At 41.1% G+C, this 17,845-nt stretch overlaps 1 protein-coding gene across 2 annotated transcripts in view; it reads left to right on the plus strand.

Moving 5' to 3' along the window:
- The window catches only part of ADAMTSL1 (ADAMTS like 1), a 697,981-nt gene that overhangs the window by 155,450 nt on the left and 524,686 nt on the right, over positions 1-17,845 (plus strand). The gene's annotated exons all lie outside the window — the stretch shown is intronic.

Below are 17,845 nucleotides of genomic sequence, written 5' to 3' on the forward strand. Positions count from 1 at the left end.
GAGTGGGACAAGAGTCCCTATCTAGAGACAGGTGATAGTAGGAGACCTCAACGCCTGGAGTGAACCACAGAGAGAGGTGGGGAAGGGGGAATACAGGTACAGTTGCCCGGGAACTGTAACAATATGTATAGTGCTTCATACTGTAAGGGCATGATGACTCTCTTTATCAGGCATTGCAGTTATTACCAAGTGTTTGAAGGAACACAATCCCTAACCTGGGGGAAGAAAACACTGGCTAGCTAGGAGTCTTGCCGCTTATGATCACTCAGGATTTTTGCATCAGTGTAGTTATCCTGATGTAGCTGCCCCACTGCAAGGTAGAGATGGCTGAAACTCTGAATTTCCATTCCATGGGAAATTCCAACATCTTAAAATTTCCTTTCATCCTGAATCAGAAAAAAACATTTTTTTGAAATTTCCTGTGAAACAAAATTTCAGAAAAACAGAACACCTCATTTCGGCTCTATTGTTTCAGCTTTTATATGTATTAAGTTGAAACAAAGTGCTTTGACCTCATTGAAATGAAATGCTTTGATAATTTTCATTAAAAATGTCATTGAAATCTGTATGTTCCTGTGAAATGTTCAGAATTTGTCAAATCAGCATTTTCTGCCTGAAAACTGTTCTGTTGGAAAACTTTCAACCAACTCCGTTGCAAACCCCTCCTGTGGACTCACTGCAGTGTGCATGCTATGTTTTACACCAGTGCTGTGTGTCTATTAGGGCTTTGCTTGGGTTAGGTTGACCAGACAGCAAATGTGAAAAATTGGGACAGAGGGTGGGGGGGTAATAGGAGCCTATATAAGAAAAAGACCCAAAAATCGGGACTGTCCCTATAAAATCAGGACATCTGGTCACCCTAGCTCGGGTGCAGCTACATCATTGTAGTTAAACCGGTAGAAAAATCCTTAATGTAGACAAGGCTTTAGGTAGGGATACCATATTTAAAAAATAAAAAATGAGGACACTCCACGGGCCCTGGCCCCGCCCCTTTCCCACCCCCGGCCCCGCCCCAACTCCACCCCTTCCCCAAAGTCCCTGCCCTAACTCCCCCTCCTTCCTCCTAGCCACGCGAAAAGGGCTGCCCGAGTGCTACCGGCTTCACGGTTTTCCAGGTAGCCCCCAGACCCTGCGCCCTTGGCCGGCGCTTCCCCAGCGCAACCGGAGCCCGGGAGGGGAAGCGCCCAGCCGGGGGCGCAGGGTCTGGAGGCTGCCCAGCAAACCGTGAAGCCGGTAGCGCTCAGGCTTTGGGCAGCCCCCATGCCTCCAGACCCTGCGCCCCCAGCCGGACACTTCCCCTCCCGGGCTTCGGCGGCTGCTGTGCTCCCTGAACTCCTGGGCTCTGTAAGCACCGAGCTGCCCCAGCGCTACCGGCTTTGGGCAGCCCCCATGCCTCTGGACCCTGCACCCCTGGAGCCCGGGAGGGGAAGTGCCCGGCCGGCGGCTCAGGGTCCGGAGGCATGGGGGCTGCCCGAAGCCGGTAGCGCTCGGGCAGCTCGGCTTTAAACAGAGCTGAAGAGTCAGGGGAGGAGCACAGCAGCTGCGGGAGGGGAAGTGCCCAGCTGGTGGTATTTTCCCGGACATGTTTGGCTTTTTGGCAATTCCCCCCGGACGGGGGTTTGATTACCAAAAAGCCGGGCATGTCCGGGAAAAAACGGATGTATGGTAACCCTACTTTAGGAGGGAGAGTCTAGGTTCCAAAAAGGCTTGTCTTGGTGTTGCTTTCAAGTCACCAGAGCCATAGGTAGAAACCGGTTCAGACAGCAAGATCCTTGTCCTAGTACTGCCATTAACAGCAGTTGGTCAGGGAAGCAGCACAGCAGATTGGGTATGCAACAGATGGCTACACAGTAGCAGTGTCACAGTGTGAGTAGTGTCATACCCTAACCTTGGTGGAAGGGTACAGAGGGTCCAGCACTAGCAAACTCAACTGGGCACCTTGAGGCCTGTCTCAGCAGTCCTGATGAAGGGTGAAGGGAAGCAGAAGCTGCTTTGGTTTGTATTTTAATTTAGCTGACTTAACTTTAAAAAACACTGTGTTTGATTTAGCATTTTTATTCCTCAAGTTTTCTTCCCTACGTTTTACTACATTGGGATTACTTTAATGGTCCTTGTTTCATTGATGCTGGATGTCAGCCATACTGTTGACCCCCATTATGGTTCCTTGTAATTTCCTCCTTTCCTATGTCTTACTTTGGGGAAGAGAAGCAACTGCTACAAGACTCTTTAATGCAAGATGTGGCCAAGCTACTCCCAAGTAAAAGCTGCCGATTCTGCAGCTGCAATTCCTTACTGGAAGATGAACTCTGACCTCCTACAGACGGCCGCTTCAGATTACATCATTCTATTAGTCACCACCCACCACTGTAGACAGCCAGCTGGAGGAATAGAATGAACAATTCTTTTTATTGACACTTAATGAATTAGCAGCATAGGTCTACTTTGAGAGGATCACTGTTGGCAGCTCTTCATCCTTGGAGACCCAATGTTCAAGATTTCCAAGGCAGAGGTTCAGGGAACAAGAGAGGATAAAATATAGTAAGTGTCTCATTGTCGCTCTGAAACCGTATTGTCCTTATGACAATGCGGGTTTTTATTTCTTCTGTGCTACTAGGCTAGTAAATCCAATAAAAAGATAACCCTTTTTATGCAGAACACTTAGGGGAAAGTGCTAAAAATGAGTTCCCATTCTTCTCCAGTGACATCTTCCTGGTTCTCATTAAGAAATGACCATATGGCTCTGCTTTTTATCATCCTTGTTTTATATTTCAGCTCTCAAAATGTGGTGAACAAATGCTTCTTTCCCTATCTTCTCATTGATTTGGGATCTGCCTTTATAATATGAACTGTTGAACTACTCTGTTAGATGTGGTTTTATTTTCAGATTAGAAAATGAATTAAGGCTCCAAGAAAGTGTTTTGAGCCAGGGCTTGCTATAGAGAATCAAGCCAGAAAAGTGACCTGCTAAGTCTTTGCAAAAATAATTCTATTTCAACATTGGTAGACACATGTGGCTTGACTCTTTTCAGCAACCATTGAATGGCTTTTTTCCAAAATGTTATTGTGAGGCCAGTTATGATTAACCTTAATAATCTTCTATTCTCAATCATATTATTAATCATAGTGTGTCTTAGAATTTTTAAGCATCAGTACATTAAATGAATTTGAAGGAAATTGGAGATGCATTATACTGCTAGAACAGTATATACTTGGTAGACAGGTGTTAATGACTATAACGTCTTTTTTTGCATACATTGCCCAATACAGGTAAAATGAAATCTCTTTACTTGACTAGAACTGTATTTGATTTCCCCCCCTCCACCCCATCTGGAAGTGACCAGCTGTTCAGATAATGTCGACCACAAAGAGGTACAATTGGCTTAACTTCCCACTCTGTGCCAGAAAAACAGAGGCGGTGAGTAACCCAATGGTAAAATACAACATATAGTGTGAGTCCAAATCTGACAGATGCATGATTGAAAGATAATGGGTAAAATTTTGAAAGGAGCCTGAGTTACTTACCAGCTTAGATCCCATTTTCAAAAGGGACTTTGGCACTTAGGAGTCTAAGTGCCATTGATTTTTCAATGAGACTTAGGCCTCCAAGCACTTAAATCAGGCCTTGTCTATATTTAAAACTTAGGGTGATCTACCTGCATTGCTCTGGGCTACAAAAAAATTCATACCCTTGTGCAATGTAGCTATGTCAACCAAGCCTCCACTGTAGATGCATCTAGGTTGGCAGAAGAATTCTTCCAGTGACCAAGCTACTGCCTTTTGAGGCAGTACTAGCGTGACAGGAAAAATCCCTTCCATTGCTGCAAGTGTCTACACTATAGTGATATAACTGCAGTGCTACAGCTGTGCTGCTGTAGTGCTTATAGTGTAGATTATCCTCATTATAGAAAATGGGACTTAAACTCCTTAATGCATTTGGGCATTTAAAAAAAAAATTACCCAATAGGAATTTCTTTGCTGACTTCATTTCTTTTTTAAAGTGATATTTGCAAGTCAAGTAGGTGAAGGAGAAAGGAAATACTTGAGCCAATATTAGATATTTTTCTGCTTAAAAAATAAAAATAAAGTGAGTCAGCTTAAATAAAATATGAAAAATCATAATTTGAAATAAAATGATAAATGTTTAAATGTTTATGGTTAATGCCAGTTTGCTCAGCGTTATTCAAAGTTGGCTTGAGAGCATCATGTTTGACAGTGCATTAGGGTTAATCCTCTGAGGTGTTAGATATGCTCCCTTTTCAGTAGGTGTTGGGGGTGATGAGAACATTGCAGGACTGTGCCCTGGGTGATCAGTTTATACGAGTGACGGGGAAGGTCACAAACCACAGAAGGTCTGGATTTCAGCTTAGATTGGATAAGCACCCAAGAGTTTTCATGCTTATCCCAAGTACTGTATCTGTGCTGCCTGAATCTGCAAAATTTGACCAGAAATCTCATGAGAATTTCTTGTGAGTCTTCCAGTACTTTCTGCCGCTTGTTGAGCTGGAAATACTGCAAGCACAGTCTTAAGGCGTTTAGCACTTCCAGACCCTGACAGAAATGAAACCTAATGGGAAAAACATGAACCCAAACACTTGAAACCTCAAAAAGTTTCATTTGTGGTTTTGGTTTTAGAAACATGATTTTTTTTTTGTAAATAGAGGGAGGTATTTATTTTTCCAAACCAGTTCATGGGTCCCTAGTGAGTAATTCCAGCAGGAACTGTTACTTACTCTGTTCTTATACAGCACCTAGCACAATAAAACCCCAATCTTGTTCGGGGCGTTTGGCGCTATAGTAATCCAAATAAGAGTTTGCATCAAAATCAAATGATCATTTGACTTACAAACAAAATGCTAAGTAATTAAACACATATGTTGCTTTCTGTTCTGTCTTAGAAATAAATAAATACATGAATAATTCTGGAATCAGGTCACTGTCAGGCAAGAAGAAAACAGTGAAATCTATTTAATAGAATAGTGCAACTGGGAATCAAGTTATTATTAGAGCACACCTGTTTCTTGCATTATTTTTGCAATATGAATATACTGTAGTGATCACATTTCCCGTTTTGCAAAATTAAAATTATAGGAAAAGAACCCTCTATATTTCTACTAAATACAGGAAGAGCTCTTGCAGATGGCTGAGAAAGTGTAATAGCTGAGACTATATATTGTAGAGTGGGTTTATGATTATTTGACATGAGTTAAGTGGTGGTCTCTGGTTCATGATAGTCTTTAAATTCTTCCTAAAGTTTACATAAAAACTTCAGAGAAACACATTTTTAGGCATTACAAGGAGGTACCATTAATTTTCATCTGCTCTGTAATATGCCTGAAACTTGCCAGGATTCTTTTTTAAACCAGCCTTAAATAATCCATTTGTAAAATTTGCCAAAAGGTACTTTGAATTCATTCTTGTTCTTCAAGTTGAATATTAAGAAGAAAGTAGTATGTAAGGAAGCATATGCTAGGGGCGATTCATGCTATGCATCTGACAACAAAACCTAGCCCGTGAAATAAAATGTGTGACAATACAATAGCCATTCTAAGGCCTTGTCTAGATGAGGAAATTGACAGGCAGAGCTGTTGTGGAATAAACTATTCTGTAATAGCTAATCTCAAATAGCTCCCCTTAGGAACACTGTATTCCAGAATAAAGATCACTTTTGATCCAGAATAATTACTCTGCCAAATCAATCAATTTCCATCTACACAGACCTTAATATTCTAAGAGAATTTTTATACCTTCTTGCTTCTTGTGTTGAGGTGAAATCTGAGATGATTCTTGATATTAATAGTATCCCAAAACATGGACCGAAGCATAGAGGGAGAGACCACCTCTTCTGCTGTGAGTACTATAGACAGCTTTGAAATGGAAGAGAAATCCAAAGCAACCAGCATATGAAATAAAGGAATAGGTAGTTTTAATAAATAAAAAGATAAATTATTAGGTTGTAATGAAAGAATGAAAATGGGAATTGGGAAGAGAGCTTGGTTTATCAAACTGTGATTGGGCTTTCTAATGGAGCAGATGTTTCCATGTGTCAGAGAGGAAGTTCTAATGAACTTTGTCTGAATAGCCTATGTTCATAGACACAGTGGGTAAGCCTACCGTACACTAAGTGATTTGATTGCATCATGTGTAGATATTTCTGAGCTAACTTTAATTTTGCTAGCTCAGGTGCCAATAATGAAGCCACACCAGCACAGACGTCATCCTGGGCTAGTCCCCCAAGTAAGGACCCCCAATCCCAAGTGGGCTGCTGCGCTTCACTGTTAGATTAAAGCTAGCTCGGGTATGTCTACATGTGCTGCAATCACACACACACACAACCTCCCGAATGCTATATAGACATCATAGGGCCCGATTCTGTTTGCACTGAAGTCAGTGGGAATTATGCGAAAGGGTCTAAGCAAATAAAATACATTACAGTTGGCTCAAAGTCCAACATGATAGCAGGGATTTTAAATCTGCTAGTTTTCTACAAGTCTCTCTGGGTTGTCCAAATAGTTTTGGGAACTTCAGTCCTTTTGTTTGAAGTTTCTCCAGTTAGAATTCATCAGCAAAGAGATGGCCAGGGGCCTTTCTTCTCCCTTTTATATCTTGACTCTTTCTGCTAGAAAAATCCTGGCTGTGTTGTGGGTCAGGCAGTTCCATGGCATACATGCTTTGCCATCAGTCCTTCACATGAATTATAAATTTTGCTGGCACCTCCTGCATATGTGTGATTTAGGTGTCTTTAGAAATGATATGCAGAGGCCCACGTTTAGTTCTTTTGTTATCCCTGAAGAGCTAATCTGTGGGTGTTTCTCAGACTCATAACATGTTTGAGTTACAAACATATAGCAAAATTTCATAACTCCACATACAATGTTGATTATACATGTTATAACAAGATAATACTCAGCAAGTTACAACTTTTCCAATGATGCCTCACAAGGCATACTTTTGTACGGGATTTATCACAATTTTGTAACGGTGACCATATTAGTGTAGAAAGCCACCTTTCACTTTAGATAGCATCACCCCTCACTCCATCCCTGATTGAGGAAAAGACTTATGCATGTGCTCAATGTAACCCTGTTCTAGTGTGCTAGTTTAGTCTCCATTCCCATGTAGCCCTTAGTCTTTGTGACAAGTGCCCCTGTTATGGTGGTGGCTTTTGTGATCTGGATCATCCGACCTCTACGAATTGGACCAAGACCACTACATCATCTGTCACTGGCCACTGAAAAGCCAACTTTCAGAAACCACTAGAGCTTGACAAATGATGTGCTGTAAATAATGAAACGAGTTAGCTCTTTCTGTTGAGAATTATACACAAAGAAATGTTTGTCAAGTATCGGGGTAGCCGTGTTAGTCTGTATCTGCAAAAACAACAAGGAGTCCGGTGGCACCTTAAAGACTAACAGATTTATTTGGGCATAAGGTTTCGTGGGTAAAAAAAACCTCACTTCTTCAGAAAGCTTATGCCCAAATAAATCTGTTAGTCTTTAAGGTGCCACCGGACTCCTTGTTGTTTAAACAAATGTTTGTTACTTTGAACTGTGAAATGAATATCCTATGTGAACCTATTCCAGCCTATGCATTGCTTTCAAACTATTTGCTTAAACAATATCCCCAACTGCATAGTGTTCCTAGTGTTTCTGCTTTTTGACTAGATTATTGGAACTGACTAAATGACAACTTCTTAGATCAATGAGGAAATAAGATTTCAAACTTCTAGTGTGAACCTTTATGCAAAAATGTTTGCATGAGTGTTTGTGAGACTCCAAGCAAACATTGTTGGGAACAAAACAAAACAAATCTCTCACACAAATGTTATTGGAACTTGAATTAAAGGGCTTTGTGAATACCAACAAAGCAAACTGTTAGGTTTTACTCTAATGAATAATTAGGAATACATTTTTTTTTAAGTATTTGCTCAGCTGTTGTCACTATTGATGTGCATTTGAACCAATGATGTAGAGGTGAAAATTATATCAATCCCCTGAGCTAGCTAGTGTCCGGTGTGTGTGTATGAGAGAGAGAGGGAAAAAAACCAAACAGTTTAAATCCCTTGATAGAATAAGTAGATAGTCCTGTTTGAACCAAGACTACATTAACATGATTGAGGTACATTTTAGTTCACGGTAGCAGCGTCTACACGGGGCAGTTACAGTGGAACACTTCAGTGTGGTTGCAGTGCACACCTTCATAGTCCACGCTGCTGGGTTGTGTAGACAAGCCCTTAATCTGCCTGCCATGTGCTTTATCTACAGCTTCTATAATTTTCATAAATGGGCATTTCTGCAGGTGCTAATTAAAGATATTCCTTAGCATAAACATTACACTTTAAGTAGACCATAAGTTTAAAGTTTGGGAGAAATAAAGCTGCATGTGTTGAAAGGTATCAGGTTTTGTTACATTTTAAATGTGTTGAGAAACAGAAACCCATAAAATAACTGAGAGGTTTTTGAAGTGGGGGATCAGCAGTATGTGATAATGGGATCCATTTTTAAGCAAGTAATGTGGTGTGAAACATGAAAATAGAAATATTGTATATGTGTGAAATGGGAAAAGCAGCAGGATAGCAAAAGTTTTCACTTTTCAGGTTCAAACTAGTGAATAATATTGTTTGTGAGAATCCCTTGTGCCAAAGTCTACTGTGTCATGTGGTGTTTTCCACAACCAGTGTTCGACAATTTATCTTGCCTGCTTCTTCTGTTGTAGGTCATTTGAGAAGCATGCCAATGGGTGTGGGAGCTGGGTGAGAGTAGTATTAGTAGCAGTAGTTAGGGAGTATGTGTGTGTTTTATCAGTTCTGCTCCTTGGTCTCTTGGCTCACTATATAGTTTAAGTAAAATTTAAAATATGGTTTTCCATGAACATTTGGAGGTGGGCCACAGTGGTAACTGCCTTTTGTCTGGAGTTTGGATAGGAGGTTTTGTGCCTCTGTGTTCAAGGCATTATCTGCATGGATGTTGAAGTCTCTCACCATGATGAGCCTTGTGAACACTGTTGCCATATCGACAACATCTCTGTCACTTTCTCTCAGAAACCTTCAATGTCGTGAGGCCTGTAGATTAGGAGGATGCCCGTGTTAATCTTGTCTCTAGATTTGCAGATTGTGTAGCCATAAAGGATTTACTTTCACATGAGCCCCCTCTTGGTAGGTGGACGCGAAGGTGTCCTTCATCTTCCATACTTGAGATTTGAGATGAGTCATGGAGTCTGTAAGCAGGGCTGAACATGGTTGAGGTGGTTTTCTATTCTACAAGCTATCCAGGTCAGACTGTTGTGTGGTACCCTACCTTAAGGTTAGTGGTTAACCACATTCCTTATTACCCATTTTAGTACAAACCTCTCAGCCTTCTCCAGAAGTTGACACATGAGGACTTCCTAGATGTTATAACCTGTTGCTGTCCTCTATGGTCACAACATGACACTGTGATATGACTTAATGGGCCAAGGTGTGTGTATCCTAGTGATGTGTAGTGCCAGTCTTGTTCCTGTTATCATGACTGTTTCTGCTGATTCCTCTGCTGTGAAGCATACCACTTCTTGCTCACCTTTGCAATCCTTCATTGGGACAATGGGTTGGGCCAGTGTCTTCCTCTCCTTCCTCCTTAAGTCCTAATTCTGGGCTTCTAGCTAGCACCAATGATATGTGAAGTGTACTACTATGGGCTGTACTCAGACACCCGGTTGCCACTGGGCAGTGAGTGTAGATAACAGGTGCCCATCTCATGAAATGACAATGATCGTTATTCTCGGTCTTACTGTAGAAAGCCCAAGGACTGACAAGGCATGATGGAGAATGAACTCCTCTCACTCCTGTAACAGGTTCTTCTAGGTCAGTTTGAAATATGCTGGTGAGTAGTGAGGGTCTCCCATATTGTAACTGTTCAATGAATGACTACTTCACTGGCTAACCAGCTTCATTTGCTGCTCCTCAAAATCTGGCACACCGAAGAAATCCCTGCTGACTTATGTAATGCTAACATTGTCACCATTTTCAAAAAGGGAGACAGGGCTGACTGTGGCAACTATCGAGGCATTGCCCGCCTCTCCATTACTGGGAAGATTCTTACTGAATTGCCTGATCCCTCTTGCAGATCAAGTACTTCCAGAGTCTCAGTGTGGCTTCAGACCATCATGAGGCACAACTGATATGATTTTCGCAGCCAGGCAGATCCAGGAAAAAGTCAAGAGTAACATCTGTATGTGGCCTTTATCGATCTGTGGAAAATCATGTCAAAGTTTGGCTGCCCAAGCAAATTTATCACCATTGCAAGACTCCTTCATGACTAGATGACTCCATCCTGTGCAGTGACTCTATCTCTGAGCCCTTTGTCATCTGAACTGGTGTAAAACAAGGTTGTGTACTGGCACCCACCTTTTTCTTTGTTTTCTTAGCACCTATGAAAACATTACCGCAAGACCATCTACCACAGGGCATTGGTATCCAATATCAGACTGATGGCAACCCCTTTAACCTTTCTCATCCCCGTGCCAGAACTAAAGTAACATCGTCAACAATAACCGAAATCCAGTATGCAGATGATTGTGCTGTAGTTGCACATTCAAAGGAGGGTCTTCAAACAGCCCTCAATTGCTTCTCTGAAGCTTACAAAAGCCTAGAGATAACTCTGAACATCGGCAAAACAAAAGTTCTCCACCAGCCAGTCCCTGGTCAATCATGAGACCCAGCAAGGAAGATGTATATTGACAAAGAACTGGAAAATGTAGAATACTTTGCCTATCTTGGCAGCCATCTCTCACAGAGGGTAGACATAGATGTTGAGATTCAGCATAGAATTCACTGTTCCAGCCTTGCCTTTGGCAGACTGTCTTACCGGGTGTTCAACAATCACAACATCAGAACAAGTACTAGAATTTTAGTTTATAAAGTGGGGGTAATCCCAACTCTCCTCTGTGGCTGAGAGAGTTGGGTGACCTACAGAAAACACCTGAAAAACTTGGAACGCCAGCACCAGCACTTTCTTCGGAAGGTCCTCAACATAAAGTGGGAGGATCATCGCACTAATGTCAGAGTCCTCACAGAGGCCAACATCTTCAGTGTCGAGGCCCTGATTATCCAGCACCAGTTGAGGTGGAACGGGCACTGTGTGCGCATGCCTGATGTATGCTTACCAAAACAACTGCTGTATACCCAACCCACCAAAGGAGAAAGGAAATGGGGAGGCCAAAAGAAATGCTTTAAAGACATCCTCAAGATAAACATCAAGAGATGTGGCATCGACACTGCATACTGGGAGACAGCAGGATAGGGGTAACTGGTGAAGACTTGTCTGAGAGGAAATGTCCACTTTTGAGGAAAATCGCCTTGCCCTGGTCGCAGAAAAATGCCAGAAAAGAAAGGAAAGACGACTGTCCCGCAGCAATCGCGGCCCATCCCTGTCTTCCAACACCATCTGCAATGTCTTCCAATGAGCCTGTGGCTCAAGGATCGGACTCTTCAGCCACCAAAGGACCCATGAAAAATAAAACCTGTGAAAGAGATCATCCTTGACCTCGAGGGATTGACGACTTCACTCACCATGTATATTGTCTGTTCATTACTACTAAATTCACTTTATAAAAGAAAAACAAGGGATTGTAAATTGCCGAAAACAAAGAAATTTTCTGTTTTCCCTGTTTCTATTTCCCTCGTGTTTTACTTGTTTTAAGTTGGGTGGTGATACAGAAGGATATTCTTTGGAAGTGTTAATGTCATACGTACAAGTGAGTGTAAATGTGAAGACTCCAGTTTGGACCAAAGTCCCAATGGTTTAACTGTAAATCTGTGAGCATGGAGAGAAATTGTTGAATGACCTATGGTAATAAAACTGGTCATGGAATTTTTCAGCAAACATTTCATTACTCTGTAATAGTTGAATTTATCCCCTGGGGGTTGCACAGTTGCTTCAGGGAACCCAAAAGACAGTCTGAAATAAAACCCCAACAAAAGAAAAATCTCTTATAAAGAATTCCCACCTTAAACCCTGGAGCTCATAGAGTTTTATAATTTCATGTTTTTTTTCAACTCCTGCTTAATGATTGGTGACTTCAGACCTTCTCTGGGTTGACTAATTTGTAGTATTTTCAAGGTAACTTTTTTCTTCAACAGAAATGAAAGAAAAACAGATCCACATAAAAAGGTGTTTCTGAACAAATGACAGTCTTCCTTTGTTACATTTTTTTTTCTTTTTTTAATAGAACCAGACGATTTGGAGATGTAAAAATCATTTTGATCTGCTCCACATTGAATGTTTTTTTTTATTCAGTACAAAATGCTAGTCTGTGCAGCTCTATTTTGTACTCTTTCCTTAAAAAGATTCTAAAAACTGTAGCATCTCTCCCTTTATATAAAACAACTATTTTGTTTGCCACCATTAACTTAATGTGACTTTTAGTTCCTGTTAAAATTGCAGTCAGTGCTCTTCAACAGAAACTTCAGACCATTCCCACAGCTTTCTTCATGGTACACAGGAACTGCCAGACTGGTTCCAGACCAAAGCTCATTCTGTCTCTGCCAGTAGCCAGTTGCAGATGCTCTACTGGAAGGCGTAAGAGCCCTCCAGATGTGGGATAATCTGTGCGCCCCCTTTCCCTTTCCTATTAGGTCTTAAACTGATCTCTAATAGCGACTGGATGAATCATGACATTTGTTATCCTTAATTATAATAACTGGATTATTTTTTTTATCTGTGGGTGGGAGTTTCTACCCTTCAATAAAACATGTGCCTGGCCCACGTCAGCTGACTTAATTTTGGGCTGTGGGGCAATAAAATTGCAGTGTTGATGTTCAGGCTCTGGGATGCGGGCTCTGTGTGTGAAATTTGTACAGTAGGGAAGCTATAGGTTTCTCAAAGCTGCAGACCTTGGTAAAGAGCATGTGGTCACTGATGTACATATGTGTATGTATAACTGATTAGCTGAGTCAGGACAGCATGGGACCCTTAATCCCAGGGGTATGAGTTCAAGCCTTAAATTGGGTGCCACTTTTCTAACCAATCATGCTTGCATTAACAAAAAGGTTAGGATTTCCAGACCATCACTGCTAAAAGCACAAGCCTCTGCCTACTGAGTGAAAGGACTAAATTAAATTAGCTAGAAACTGGTGCAGGTTCATAAACCTTTTATGTAGATTAGCCACTAGGGGGGCACAGAGATGCGCACACATCCATGGTGTATGCATATGGGTCTGATCAAAAGCCAACTAAAGTTAATGGAAAGGCTTTGAATCAGGAATGAAATTGACTTCCCTGGGCTTTGGATTGGTCCTTTGAAAGCATTTAGGTTAGGGACACTTACCACTGGGCTGGGATGAGTAGAAAGGTTGCCATTCATTCCTCCAGGCATTCCAGAATCCCTCACCCAATGGCTCCTCTCCTGCTCCAGCTTTCCTCTGTAGAGTCATCCTGGCTTTTCCTGCCTGCGTGTCCCCTGTGCACTTTCATATTCAGCAAGGTGAGCCCAATGGACCTTCCAAATCCTGCAATGCAGTAGGTAGCACATCTGTGTTTGGTGTGTGGGCAAAATCTGGATTTTGCTATCATTGGAAGTGGATCACCATGGATCACCCCAAGAAACTGGGACTTTCTTAGCTACCTAATAAGCTGATCACCCTGTGCTTTGGGAGAGGAGGAGGGAAGAGCACCCTCAGTTCTGATGAAACAAGACATTTTTTAATCTGTCAAAATGTTTAGCTATTTGCATATTTAATACTTGCACACTTGTTTCTATGGAATGTCCTGTCAAACTAATGAAACATGAAGCCACACAGGATAAACATATTAGCTAGATGTGTTGTCTAAGACCATCAAAAATAGTGAAGAATCCTATTTAAACTGTCAAGAGATTGCAATCAAATGAGCAATTTCTCTCCACATAGCTTTTCTGGTAGCTCACACGTATCCTTTGTTTTTTTTAAAGCAAATGCTAGCAAGGAATTGTAAGTGGAGAAGAGCTGAAAGTAAAAATTAGCTGTTAGCATTCCAGATCAAGATATTTTACTTCGAAATATATGCTGAACTTTGAATAGATGCAATAAATTCATCTGGTTTACACAGGTAGTTTACAGTTCCAACAACTTCAGTCTGAGTCTTCAGAATGAATCAAATCTAAATTCCCTAGAGCTAAGTTGGGACACAATGCAGACCATATTGCACAAATTCCTAGCTTCCTAAGAGTTTCCTCTGTTTATTTTTTTTTTTTAGTAGTCTGTCTCTTTCCAGAATTTCCAAGTTGTGGAATTCTGCTGCCTCTCAGTCATAACCTTAAATAAAAGGGGTACTCTCCTCGTGATTCTCAGTGGCTGCTGGACACTACTTTTTCTCAGTTTATGTTGTGTTTCTTTCACTCTCAAATTCAGGGGGAAAATAGCTCTAGTTCAGGTTGGGTGATAAAAGGAGAGAACAGCCATGGCTGTATCTCCAATACGGTATTCTTAAATGAATGCAAAAGATTACGTGCTCACGAAACCCATACAAGAGATATGTGTCTTGAGACCCCTAGGAGTCTTTCAATCAATTTTGGATGCATTTCTAAAAGATGTGCGCTACTTCAACCACAAGTTATTGATGAATGATGGCCTGATGCGGGAATTACTGGGTGAAATTCTCTAGTCTGTGTTATGCAGAAGGTCAGACCAGTTGATCATAATGATGCTTTCTGGACTCAGAAATCTATCAATCTCTGTAAATGCGCTGAAGCATTATCTGAGAGGTGCATGTTAAAAACAAGCTTCTGGTAACTCTGTTAAAGAAGCAGTACTGTTGGCATTCCAAGAAATTGTTGTCCTGATACTACGTGGATATATTATGGCTAATCCTTGCATGGTTACACAATAGGGAGAAGAGTATTCTTTTTGCACATCCCTATAATGTGGCTGAGGAGGATGGACCATGATGGTGCTTTGAAGATGATAGCTGCTTGAAAGTAGGTGGGGAAAGTGGCTGGGCTCACCTGCCAGACATGGAGAGGAGGGTATGCAGCACCAGCCCTGGGGGCTGTGTGGGTCCTGTTCTGTTGTGCACCTGTCTGACAGAATTCTTCATGGGGACACATGATCTCTGCAAAAGGTGGAATGTAGGTCATAATACTTTAGTAAGTGACCGCCACCAAGAAGAAACACAGGGATGAAAATTTAAAAAATAATTGCAAGAAGATGTCATCTTTTTGAACATTCTCAACAAGGATTCTACAAATGATTTTTTTTAAAGGAAGGAGTTAATGTTTCAGAGGAAGCAGGTATTGATTTATTTCCTCAGTTGGCATAAATCGCTGACTTAAAGCTATGCTATTTTACACCAGCTGAAAATCTGGCCCATAATTTGCTAATATATGTCAAATATCCCACACTTATTTTAATTACAGAAACTGTTCTGTTCCATATTTAGTGCATAAAGATCGGAGAGCAGTTTGATTCTGATTGTAAGAGTGTGGTCCAACTCACTTCATGAACAACACATGTGACAGAATTTCAGCATACCAAAAATGGAGAGAGCAAAAGAGAGGTCCAACATTATAAACATACATAAAATAAAAAACTACATCCACATACTGTACAAAATTAAAAAAGATGACTCAACAGTTATGAAAACCAGTTTTACTATTGGCAGGAAACATTAAAATTCCATCAAATGCATCCTTGAAACAAAATAGACACAAAAAATCAAACGTGGGAAAAATAATCCCTTTAATGTCTAGAAAATTGGTCTTGATTTAAATGAACCATATTTATCTCATTGTATGAAGTTAGTTCCCTAGAATATTTCATGATGGATCTTTTAAAGTTTCATTTCTTCAGAATCATGCAAAAACCCTGAGTTTTATTTTAGCCTTGTACAAGTGTTCATGAAAACTTACCAGCCTGGGCACAAAATACGTACGATGACCCTCTGCCATGAGGATGGAAAATTAAGTTGTTTACTTGCCTATCCAAAAAACCAATTACTAGCCTAGATTTCATAAATTTTTTCAAAAACCGATCATAAATGAAGGAGGTAACCAGAGCAAAACTGAGTTGCAGGTTATATGGATAGGATTACTATTGTACTCTGACCTCAGTTATTGGCCATTTCAGTTGTCTAAACTGTTGTAAATACTATATAAGATTTGAGAGAAACAAGGTAGGTGAGATCTTTTATTGGACCAACTTCTGTTGATGAGAGAGACAAGCTTTTGAGCGACACGGAGCTCATTCTCAGGTCTGGGAAAGGTACTCAGAGTGTCACAGCTAAATACAAGTTTGGATAGTTAGTTTAGTATAAGTAATTAGTGCACATTATAAAGGACCATTCAAGTTGAAGTGACCTGTTAACAACACTGTAGTCATAGTGGGATTAGTGGTTTACAGATTGTTATAACAGACTATAAATCCAATGTCTTTATTAAGACCATGATTTTGAGTGCCTACCAATGTTATGAATTTAAGCTCATAGAATTGTCTTTTGAAAGCGTTGTGCATGTTTCCTTTGAAAATGAGGACTGATAGGTCAGATATAGAGTGATTGCTTTGTGAAAAGTTTTCACCCATAGGTGTTTTTGTCTTATTATTTTTCTGTGTGAGTTCATTCGAGAGCATAGTGAATGCCAGGTTTCACCCTCATAGTTGCTATTGGGGCATTTAGTGCACTGCACGAGATAGACCACATGTTGTTGTGATAGGCATGTGTAGGAGCTATGGATCTTGAAAGGTATGTAGGGAAGAGGGTTGTTGTCATTGTAGCAGTGGAGATATGTCTGCAGTTTTACATCGTTGTTCTGGCTGGGTCTGGTGACACTTTGAGTCAGAGTGTCGTGGTCTGTGGGGAACTTGTTTCTGATGAGCTGGAGAGGATGGGGGGTTGTTTGAAGACCAGAAGTGGGGGTTCAGGAAAGACTTCTTTCATGATGTGGTGCCCATCAAGTATGGGTTATAGTTGTTTGATGATGCCCCATATGGGTTCCCATGTGGGGTGGTAGGTCAGACAATTAGGGGTGTGGTCAGAAGGGGTTTTATTTCTGTATTGAAGCAGGTTCTCCTAGGGTATTAGGATGGCCCGTTCCATGGTGCGATCTACTTCTCTGGTGGAGTGTCCTTGTTTGGTGAAGGTGGTTTTGAGTGTGTTAAAGTGTATATCCCAGACTTTCTCCTCAGATCATATTCTGTGGTATCTGGGTGTCCGGCTGTAGATAACCAATTTCTTGGTGTGTTTGGGGTGGTTACTGGATCTGTGAAAGAAGGTGTGGTGGTCTGTGGGTTTCTTGTATAGAGCTGTCTGTAGGGTTCCATTGCTGAAACTGATTGAGGTGCCCAGAAAGTTGATGCTGGTGTGGGAGTGTTCCAGAGAGAGTTTAATGGATTGGTGGTAGAAATCTGAGGGAGTTTGTCATCCGTCCAGAGGATGAGAACATCCTGGCACCAACAGCTACAACACTACATATAGGATTTGCTCAGTAGAAACAATGAAAACAAAAGACATTTTTCCCTCTGCAATACATAGGCTGTTGTTGGAATTCTAATTCTTATTTAATCAGCTAACTGGTGTGATGATCAATCCTATGACAAGACTGCAAAGACAAGCTATAATTGCCTAGGAATCACCAAACTGAAGATACCATTATTTTGAGTTGTCTCCTTTCATACCATCTAATATGACAGAAGTACAGTAAGAGAATCTGGAACTTTTACAGCCAATAATTGAACTTCTCTGGGAAAATGCACTTTAGGGCCTGGTACAAAGCAAATTAAAGTCAATGGGAAGATTTCCCCATAGAGGCCCCTAGAGCCTAAATGGAATCTTGTCTGAACTTCGTTTTGTTTTGTTTTTTGGGCCATAGAAAAGAAACTGGACTCTGTAGGCAGAAGGTAGAA

The sequence above is a fragment of the Malaclemys terrapin genome, chromosome 6 (assembly GCF_027887155.1).
Source record: "Malaclemys terrapin pileata isolate rMalTer1 chromosome 6, rMalTer1.hap1, whole genome shotgun sequence".
NCBI lineage: Eukaryota > Metazoa > Chordata > Testudines > Emydidae > Malaclemys > Malaclemys terrapin.